The sequence below is a fragment of the Fulmarus glacialis genome, unplaced genomic scaffold (assembly GCF_000690835.1).
Source record: "Fulmarus glacialis isolate BGI_N327 unplaced genomic scaffold, ASM69083v1 scaffold4687, whole genome shotgun sequence".
NCBI lineage: Eukaryota > Metazoa > Chordata > Aves > Procellariiformes > Procellariidae > Fulmarus > Fulmarus glacialis.
The window spans coordinates 1-10320 of record NW_009222447.1 but is presented as its reverse complement, the minus strand read 5'-3'; the positions used below and the strand labels follow the sequence as shown (position 1 = coordinate 10320).

General features: G+C 44.3%; 1 pseudogene; it reads left to right on the top strand.

Moving 5' to 3' along the window:
* The window catches only part of LOC104079400, a 5432-nt pseudogene extending 1481 nt beyond the window's left edge, over nucleotides 1-3951 (top strand).
* Nucleotides 3952-10320: the final 6369 nt, after the last annotated feature.

Sequence of the window (10320 nt, the reverse complement as noted above, 5' to 3'; positions counted from 1 at the left end):
CTCTTGGTGGTGCTCTTAAGCAGATGTTTTCAATTCATAAAATGGTTTAGTAACACAAAAATTAGAAGGTTTAACTTGTTCGCTAGAAATGTGAATCCAGCTTCTCCCCTCCTCACCTCCACTGAGGTGGCCAAACATGTCTGTTGTGGCTGTACCTAGACAGGAGGTGTAACGATAGGTGTTCAAACCTTTATGAAGCTAGTTGGTTTCATTTGTTTAGTTGAGACCTAAATTAATCTTATTCTAAACACACATGGGAAAGTGGGCAGAAACTGAATTTGCTGCCTACGCGCAGCCCTCCAGAGCCAGCGGTACAGGCCAGGGACCTGCTGACGCTGGCTCCTGAAGCAGTAGCGCGGTGGCTCTCACTGTCTTCTACTTCATGGACCTTCGGTATAAAAGTGTACTGCTTATTTCATGTCACCCACGATGTAAGGTTTGTGCTTCTGGGGCAGAATTAGATCCTTAAGTTGGCTCAAGATGCTTCTGTTTACATGATGGCATACAATTAGCAGATGAATGTCCTTTAGATAAAAATTACAGGTTTTGCTGTAGTCACTCCTGGTTTACAGAATTTGCCAGAACCAGTGCAACAAGGAAGCAGCTCTGCAGTGCGGATAAGCCAGGGGAAAGTTTTAGCTCCTTGCTTTCTTACCCTGTACTTCAGAAATAATCCATGAAATCTGTTTTTCAGGGGATGACATTACTTCTTTTCTGTTGGAGCGGTATTTGTATGGGAGAGATTGGTTAGCAGCATAAGTAGATGCTTGGCATGTCAGACTTGGGTCTATTGAAAAGATAACTTTACTTACAACTCTGATACCATCTCAAAATATCTCATCTTAACATCAAGATTAGCAGGAAGTAGGTTCTTGTATCTTAGAATACTGTTCTGGAGACCATGTATTTGTGAGAAAATATGTGCAAAGACAGTTTTATATTTTATTATCCAACCAGCTGTACCTGTAATGGAACTTGTGGCCTCAAGAATTGAACAATACAGTCAACAAAGCATTTCTTACATATTAGGGGATAGATCAGTCCTTTTTGAGCTGTACTGAGGATAGAAGCACTTCCCTTTGTGTAATTCAGATAAATGACACAGCATGAAACCGGGTAATAGAAAGGTCACATTACTGAAACCGTTGCTATGAGAAGTACGCCTACCAGTATTTGCAGCCGGGCGTCTTGTGATTAGCAACTCGTTTTCTCAAGATTAGTTTTATTGGGTCCACTGCTGCTTTTGTGCCAGTAGCATTACAGCATCTGCTTACTTAGTTGAAATTATTTTCCTTATGACTTACCACAGCTGTTAATTTTAACTTTCTCAGTTCCTGAGTTTTGGAAAATGCTTAAGCAAGTGTTCAAGAAGGACAGTTGTCGGCATGGTTAATCCATACAGGAATTATGATAGCTAGACTAATGCCCTGGCCAGAGAGCAAGATACAACACTGCCTAAATAGTCTTAAGCGTAAGATCATTCTTTCAAATGTGAACAATTATGTGAACACAAATAAGTGTAGGAGAAGAATTCACAAAATCATTTTGTTTATCAGCCTATATCAGTCCAATATTTGCAAGTATGTCAAACATCTCATTTTCAAAGATGAGATGCACCCATGGTATAGTCATCTACAGGAACTCAGGATCTTGCAGACTTTATCTCATTTGAAATCTCTATATCTTTGCAGTGGAGATTGAATATAATTTAAAACATACAACAAGTTAATTTATTCCTGGAATTCATCATAAAAAAAGCAATAACGGACACCGGATGTATCTTTTCAGTCTAGCAACATTGGTTGTGACCTGGATGATGCCTACAGTGAAATTACAGAACAGAAAGCAACATCTCTTCTGTTATGGCCCTTGGACAAATGTGCAAACCCTCATTTAGGTCGGCGGGAAGGACCATCTGGTCCAATATCTGGTCCATAAAGGGTTTTTTTTGTGGCAGAAAATTAGGAATACAAAGTCATAAAGGAAGAAAATATGGCTCTTGTTTAAACTGTAATTCCTTTGTTATAGAGCAAGACCTTCTACCACTTATTTTCAGACTGCAGTGCCTTTCATTCTGGAGCTATAGAAACAGTAATCAGTGGCCCTGGTTTTGGAGATATTTGAGGATCGTTTCATCTTGAAAAGCATCTTTTCTCTGCAATAGAGAGTGCAAAGAATGGAGCCATGTAATTAAATACATAATTACTACCCAGCAGCAAGAAGACCAGGCAGACTTTCATTTGAATGTCTTTTTGGGGGAAGTATTCTATTTTTACAGTCTGTGAATTGCTTGAAATGCAGAGGCTAGAAGAGGCAGCATGTTATTATATGGTAGCTGATAAGAACCAATTCAGAGTAAATTTTCACAGTAATCATCTAGTTATAGGAAGTAAATAATTGACATATTTTGGTATGGATATAGCATAGTTGCATATGTGTTTACAAGCCTTATTTGGGCTTGGGTACTTCACTTCGGTGCTGAGTAATATAATCTAAACATAACCTGGCCTCAAAGGAGGGTGGGGGGGAGCTTAGGACAGAGCCTAAAACAGGTTTGGCTTCCGTCTCTGACACAGTTTCCTTTGTGAAGTTCATCATCAATAACTTTTCTCGGCTTTTTTTTTTGACCTCTAAGGGCACAGCTGGGCAGAGCTGCCCCCCAGCGTCGTGGCTGGGCGGACTCGGCCCCTTCCCCACAGCCGGCGGCTGCCTGACTTGCAGGTGAGCCACAGCCCGCCAGCGACACCCTGACCTGTGCCAGGAGGCAGAAGCTAAATTAGCAGCACATACATTATCTCAATCACAAAACTTGAGCAGGCCCCTGTGTTTCCTTGTGGCGAGCTATGCCATCATGTGCCTGGGAAGGCTTTGGGGAGAGCAGAGGGGAAAGGGTGCTGGTGTGTCAGGAAGGCGGCTGGGTTTGGGAGTTCAGTTTCTGCTACTCCTGTTTTGCCATGCTGGAGCAAGGCTGCATTGCCAGGCAGGTTTACCAAAAGGGGATAAAATAGCTCCTCTTCTCTAACGTCTTTCCAGAGTGCTGATGGCTTCATCTGGGAGGCCTCTTGCAGGTCATCCCCTTCTCGCCACTTTCTCTGTTTGTAGTCCACTGTGTCCTAGCTCAAACGAGGCTTGACTAAATGGGTTTCTGACAGAAGCATGAAAAAAAAAAGCATGTAAAAGTTAGGTTGCATCAGTCAGGAGACCAGCTGTGTCCCAGCCACGTACTGAGGGGTATCTCTGGTTTCACCAGGTGAATGCATGGCTGCATTTTGCTGTCGTGTGGCTTAGCAGGCTGGGCTACTAGCAGTTATGCCTTTAACAGATATCCGTCCAGCCAGACGAAGCAGAGGTCTGTGTCTTCAAAGGCTGTTGCAGGTGGGCTGGGAGCATTAGGTTCCCCTGTCCACTTCGTCGGAGTCTGTCTGCTTGGGCCCAGGTGCTGCAGGTTTGGGCTTCCCTCCCTCACCCCAGCAGTTTCTCCTCCAGCATTCTGGGGGATGACTCGGCTTCTTCCTTTCCAGGAATACTACTTTAGTATTCTCCTCTCATCACCCAGTGCTGAGGTTTCCTTCACATTTCACCCTACTTTATTTCTGCTGAGCATGTCCTCTTGTACCCCTGCTTTGTTCTGGGAGGCTATTTTTTTCCCCTGGTGCTTGTCCTGCTCAGTCCCAAGTAGTGAAATCTCTTCCACGGTACTTTCTCTTTTCAGGTATCTCACAAGGTCTCCTGTGTTCATTCTTCTGTCCTTTCCCTGATTTCTTATTTTTTCCTTTTTATTACTATTCATGTCTTCTCCTGTTCCCTGCTGTGGTATCTTGGGGAGGCTCCTCCATCAGAAACTACTGCAGTACCTGGGCAATAGTTCAGTTCCAGGAGTGCAGCTTTACCCTCAAATGCAAGGAAACTTCTCCACAATTTTCTAAAATGAAGAGGTGCAACCCAGTTTGAAACTAGCTGTGTCTGTGACAGTCTATCTTTGCTGCTGGAAGAGTTTGTTTTACATCACTTGCACTAAGAAATAGTTCAGCACGTTATACTTCTTGGTCATCATTTCCATTTTGGGAGGCAGGGTGATTAGGAAGACAGCCTGAGCAGAGCGTGATAGGAACCATCTGAGGGGGAAGAGGATCTGGAGCTGCTTGTGGGGGTGTATGAAGGATCCGGCTGCGCAGGGTGGGCTTGTGGTGTGTGGGGCTGCATGTTCCTGGCTGCTGGAAGGTAAGGAGGCCGTTGGGAGTTGCAGAGGAGAAGCTGAGAAGGAAGCAGGAAGTTGGCCAGGACTTTTCTTGGAGAGAGGAGAATATGCAGAAGGAGAAGCAAGCTGCTGTGGAGGGGGCACGAGACTGCTAGAGCTCTTTGATGCTCAGAGCATGACATGAAAGGTTATGATAGTTGCAGAGTAGTTGAGGATATTCAGTTGTAGGCAGCAGCGTGCTGTAAAAAAGCATTATTTTGTCTGAGAAAGAGCCAAGCTGGCGAGCAAGGAAGCAAGCACCTTGTGAGCTCACGTTGCTGCCTGTGGGCGACGGAAGCTGTTGCTCAGCCAGGGAGCCCAGGCAGTAGGAGAGCAGAGCGAGAGCAGGTTTGCCCTCAAAGGCAAGGAAGCTTCTTGTTTGTCTTTCTAAAATGCAGAGCATGCATTTTTCAAAAAGCGTATTTCCTCTTGGATTGAGCTCAGAGTTTTTCTTTTCTGATGCCAGAATTCTGAATTCTTGGGGTGGGAAGAAAGAAAAAAAGGGGCGGGGGGATTTCTAATGGAAATCCTGACAGTCTGAACTGCTTTTGCTGTCTGCGGTATAGTGCTTCCTCTAACCTATATGGCCAAATGCCAGTACGACATCTAATACACACTTGGCTGCTGAAAGTTCAAGCAAAGGGGACTGCTGTGTTGGAATATGCCAGGGAAGGAAAATTGAGTTCAAGTGCTAAATTGCTATTGAGCCTGAGGGAAAGTATTAGTAACTTCAAAGAAATAAAGATCTCATTGTTTTGTTAGATTTGGTGGTCGGCTCATCTCCTGTGCTACCAAGGTGGGCACGTGGGAACCAGCAGACACCCAGCAGATTGTAAATAGAATAGAAAAATAAACAAAAAATTCACGTTTTCAGTGATCAAGTTTGGCAGCTGATTTTGCTCGGCAAGCATAAATCTCTTCCATCAAGTGGTGCTCAGTGAGTGTGAAACTCTCTACCCACATGTGCACACTGAGGTCCCTTACCTCTACAGGCGTAGGTGAGATGCCGAGAACTTCTTTTCAGCCCTGCCCTGGCAATGCAGGATGAGAGAGCGCTGGCTGTCCCCGAGAGGCCATGGGGATAGCGGGAGGGTAGCAGGGCTCCCTTTCCACTGGACTTCTGCTTCCAGGCCTCAGGGCCAAGACTGATAGAATGCAAACACTAGGAGAATATTTAAACTTAACAAATGCTGAGTTTTCACTCAAACGCAAGAAAAAAGATGAAAGTGGATCTTTCAAGACGGGGGACTAACTTACGCGTAGCTGCTGTATTCAGTGTGCCTGCTGTGGTGGTGAAAGAAATCAGTGGGCTTGAGTTTTGCTTCCTTCCCCAATGCAGATGACCTGCACTCTGCTGCTGTATGACCCATGAAGCCACCCGAAATTCTCCCTTTCCTGCATCCACGTTCACCTTTTCCTTCTTGCTGAGCCTTAGTTCCTCTGCGGCTTCTCCTCCCCTCACCCCCGAGGTCTTGTTTGTGCTGCGGGATCAGTATTGAGGAAATGTAATGCAGTGAAAAAGATGGCCTGCAGCCCCTTTACTTCCTTGCTTAAGCTGAGGCAGGTTGTTGCTTCGGCCTCCGCTATAGAACTGTGGTCGGGAGGTGGTGGTTTTCATTCCCTTTCTGCTGATTCAGCATAAACGATTGATGGTTTGGAGGGCATGGCGCTCACTGGTCAAATGGCAGTGGAAAAGGTTATGGTGAGTAGTGTGAAATGTACTGGGTCTTCTCCTCTGCTTCTTTCATGGACAGAATAATTGACACAGCCTGATATTTCCTTCCCTGACTCGGGAACCTCCCAAATTTACCATCCACAATTGAGTTTCTCATTTAGCAGCTTCAAGCCTTTTATTGGGCTGTCCTAGATTAAAAACACTCAATGCTTCATTGACTTTTAAGGTAAAATGTGAGAAGTGACCAGCCCTCACAGCTGTGCCTGAGCAATGGCCCTACAAGTGGAGAGGCCTTCGGTTACCTCTACATTGCAGAAACCTTGTAAACATTCGGCTTTTCCCCTGTAAGGTGCATTATCTTGACTTAATTCAGGGTTAGCATCAGCTGCACGGGAGCCCCCGCAGTGTGATGACATGACTCCACATGGCTGACCTCCAGCAGAGAGGCAGTGGTGTCATTTCAGGGCTTGGGACTGATCTTATTTTGAGTCTCCGCATTTCATTCCCTCCCAACTAATGGGGACTCTCACAACATATATAAAAATTGTTAAAAGCTAATGGTGAATCTGCCCTCCCCTCTCCTAAAAACCGGAGTCTGCAGGCTCATGCTTCGTTACAGAGAAGTCCAAGCAGTTAGATCACACCAATGTCAAAAAAACCAAACCATGAATCTCCCATATGATGTCATTCTGCCAAAGCAACCCGCTTCAAGCTGATAAACTGAGTTATTTTTGGCTTTTTCTGTGGGTAGCAAAATATACTTAATAGTTAAGTCTCCCACCAGTAGCCCCCTGCACTGTATTCCTGTCCCTGTTTTCACACCCCAACATCAGTAATGCTATCAGAAGTTTACATATGTTTGCATAGGTTTGGTTAAGAATGAGCATCTTTGATTTGCGTAATAAATGGGAAAAGACGCATGAGCAAATGGTATAATTAATTTATTGTTGAAAAGAGTAGGGATCTTATCCTATTCCTCAGCTTTGGGAAGGCAGTGGTTAGGGAACTGCTTTTTCTTCTGGTAACTGCTTACCCTTATATGACCCTGACACAATTTTAAAGGAAAAAAAATCTGTGCAAGTTTTGAGCCATCACCTCATTCTCCTGCATCTGCTTAGGGTGAAATCTGTATACACTGAAATCTGTATACAGCTGCAGTCCCCTGCAGTGACTGCAGGTATGGACGTACGGACCTTGCCTTGGTGCATTGCCACTGGCAACCCTCCCCACACTCGACAGCCATGCTTCCAACTTATCCCAAATCCCCTCTGCTTGTGCAAACCTGCATTGAGTGTGGTGTCCGGGTAGGCTTTCTTAAGCATTGATCTTCTTAATGTTATGAATTTTTCTTTTGTTTGTTCTGAAGCATTTCCAAGTGGGCCAGAGGGCATCTCCAAGGCATTAGGGCTTGCAGAGTCTCCCCTTTCTTCTTAGGCAAAGACCTACCTGCCTCTGGTCAGCTGCTTGCAGCCATCCAGGGGAATGGAGAGCAGCTGCAGAGGCAGGTCTGGGGCCCTGTGCTGCAGGTACTGTAACCCACGCTCCCTTCAGCATGTTGGAACTACCCTTGCCCTTTTCCTGTAGCCAGTGTGGAGTGCTGAGACCACCACATCAGCTGGCCTTAGCCCGCCTCGTTAGCTCTCATCTGATTATAATGGGGTTACTGAATCATTTCATAGGGCTGAAGGTGTCTGTTATACAGCTGCTGAGTAGGAGGTCATCGCTTTGGTTGTCTGTCAGTGGATGAAGCAGTCAAAAGCACACAAATTTGGGTGGAGGTTTGTCAGGGAAATTTTGCGTATGTGAAAGCCTCCTTGGGTTAAACTAGCATAGTACATTTGTACAAATATTTTACACAGGAAATTGTTCAGGTATTCAGGTACCATATTGACACATTTGGACATCTGAGCAATAAAGGCAGGGTTATTTTGCCTGGCGGGTGCAATGCCCTTGGGCTAAGCGTTAAATCTCCTGTGGCTGCGCAGAAGATGAGAATGATCAAGATCACTGCCACTGAGGAAGCGACCTGCCTGTGGTGCCTGCGTGGTGTTGTGCAAGGCTAATCCCTCCCTGCCTTTACCCTTTTTCTCTTCCTCTCTTAAAATGTTGTTGCTTGGTTGTGCTGCTCCATGGGAGCCTGTTGCAGTGCCACCTCATTGATCACAGCTGCTTAATTTCCTGTTTCTTCAGCAGCATTTAAAAGCTTTTTTGTTATTTTGCTAGGAAATGAGAAGATAGTTTCAGGCTTTGCAATGGAAATTGGCTTTGTTAGTATATGCTGTTGTTTAATATGGCATAACAGCAGCTGCCCAGGAGACTGTCAAAACTAAATAGCATGCCTTCACTTAGCTAAACAAGCATCTGCCTGACTCCTGTCTCGAGGGTTGCTTCCAAGGATGGAATGAAAAAGCTTTTACTCAGATCTGACCCCAGCACATAATGTGACATACAAATGCCCATAACGATAGACCCGTCTGTTGGTTTTCCACAATGTTAACATGGCAGCGCTACTGCAGCATACGAAAACCAGGAGGAGCAATTGCTTGCTGCAGTTCCAGGCCCTTAAAGGGGGAAAAGATACTGGTGCACAAATACAAAAAGGATTTTTTTTGCTGAACCGTCTTTAGAAACGTCATTGCACAGTGGTTCAGTCTGCTATATTTATATTGATATTTCGCAGTATGCAGTAATATTTTGCTTTAGTGTTTTAGGAGGAAGGAGTTGCTTTTACATCATTTGAATATAGAAGGGCTGATGCTTAATAGGTTGTCTGTGTTGTAATCAGGAAATATATTTTAGTCTAATAATCCCAATAAAATCTAAATCTCATCTAAATTCTGTATTTCTTAAAGCTTCTTTTTGAAAGCAGGTAATTAGGCATTGATAATAAAATGTCATGTGGGCAAACTGCCTTCAGTGAAAGATGGGAAAATGTCCTCTGCTGACAGACTTATACCACAGAGTTTTAGATGAGGTCTCTGGATAAAAAAGTAATTCAAATAGTTTTCTGTTGTCATTCCTAGGCATCTGGCAGCATTGTGTAGCATTCTTTCAGACCTCTGTTTTAAGGAATCCTGTGAGGAAAGGTTACTGAGAGCTGGCAACAATTAACAAAAAGGAAAATGTAATTATGAAAAATTATCATACTGATTTAAAGAAGTGGGATAGAGCTAATTAAGAAGTAGGAACAAGAGTATGTGTACAGCAGAAGCGGCACTCCCAGCAGTGCAGCTGTGCTCAGAGAGGGGGTTAAATCTAGAACACAGCAAGCCTGAGCTCTGTGAGCCTGTAGAGGAGCACAGTGGAAAACAGCTTGTAATGTTTTCAAAATGAATTTGTTCCTCCCAGCAAGGGGAAAAAACAGCAGTAATTCCACAGGTAGATTGGCTGTGAATTAAAACTCTCATTTACTGTACGTCAGCATGAAGAACTGGAAAGATTCATTGCAGAAAACTTTTCTTCAGACAGAGCACTTGATTTTCGTTCTCTGTTCTTTCTCTTGAAGATTGGCTTCTCTTCAAAGACACTGGGACAAAAGCAAAAAATGATTTCTTAAGAAAAAGAAATCTCTATCTTTAATATTTATTGTCCTCCTGCCAGATACGTCTCAAGGCAAACTGTCGACAGGAGATAATTGTTGCTTTATCAGATTTTGCTGACATAAAATTACACAACACAAAACGAGCTTTGTACTTCTATGGCTAACAAAAGTGTAAGTGCTTTAATCTTAATTTACAGCATTAAATGGCTTAGAAAGCCACATAATACAGATTAAGTACAGAAGTAACATTTGAATGAGTCAAGTGTAAGAATAACTGAATCAAATTCAAGAAACCTGAGAATTATGGTAGTTAATCAATCCAGAGAGCAACTTTTATACACAAATCCATAGATTGTGCTAGGAGCTGGTCTTGTGTTCCTGTGTGCTGTGAGTATAAATGAATGCCAGGGATAAGGCGCTTGGCTCCCCTTTCCAGCCCCTTGTAAGCTCCAGGCCATGCTCTCCGCCATGTTTCACTCACTGGCAAGATACTTTTGTCCTGGCTCCGTGCAGCCCATCCAGCACCCTCCTCTGCCTTCCCCCCGGGGACTCTTCAGAAAAAAAAACCATGCACCCCCATGCTGTGTTGTGCTGTCACAAGCAACTGAAAACCCATTTCTTTTCCTTCGACGTTTTTCTTAAGACTGTCTTGTTGCAGAGGCTGTGAAAGAAAAACTTGGTAACCAGCAGGCTATGGATTTGATGAAGCTATTGCCGGTATGCTGTTCGGGATTATCTCACTCGTGCCTTGTGCTCCATCTCTGTGTATCTTGTCTGAAAAGCAGATTGTCAACTATTGGTGGCAGAAGCTGCGAGCAGAGCTGCCAGGCTCTGTGGCAATGGACACAGGTCCCTGCTCGGGGCGCC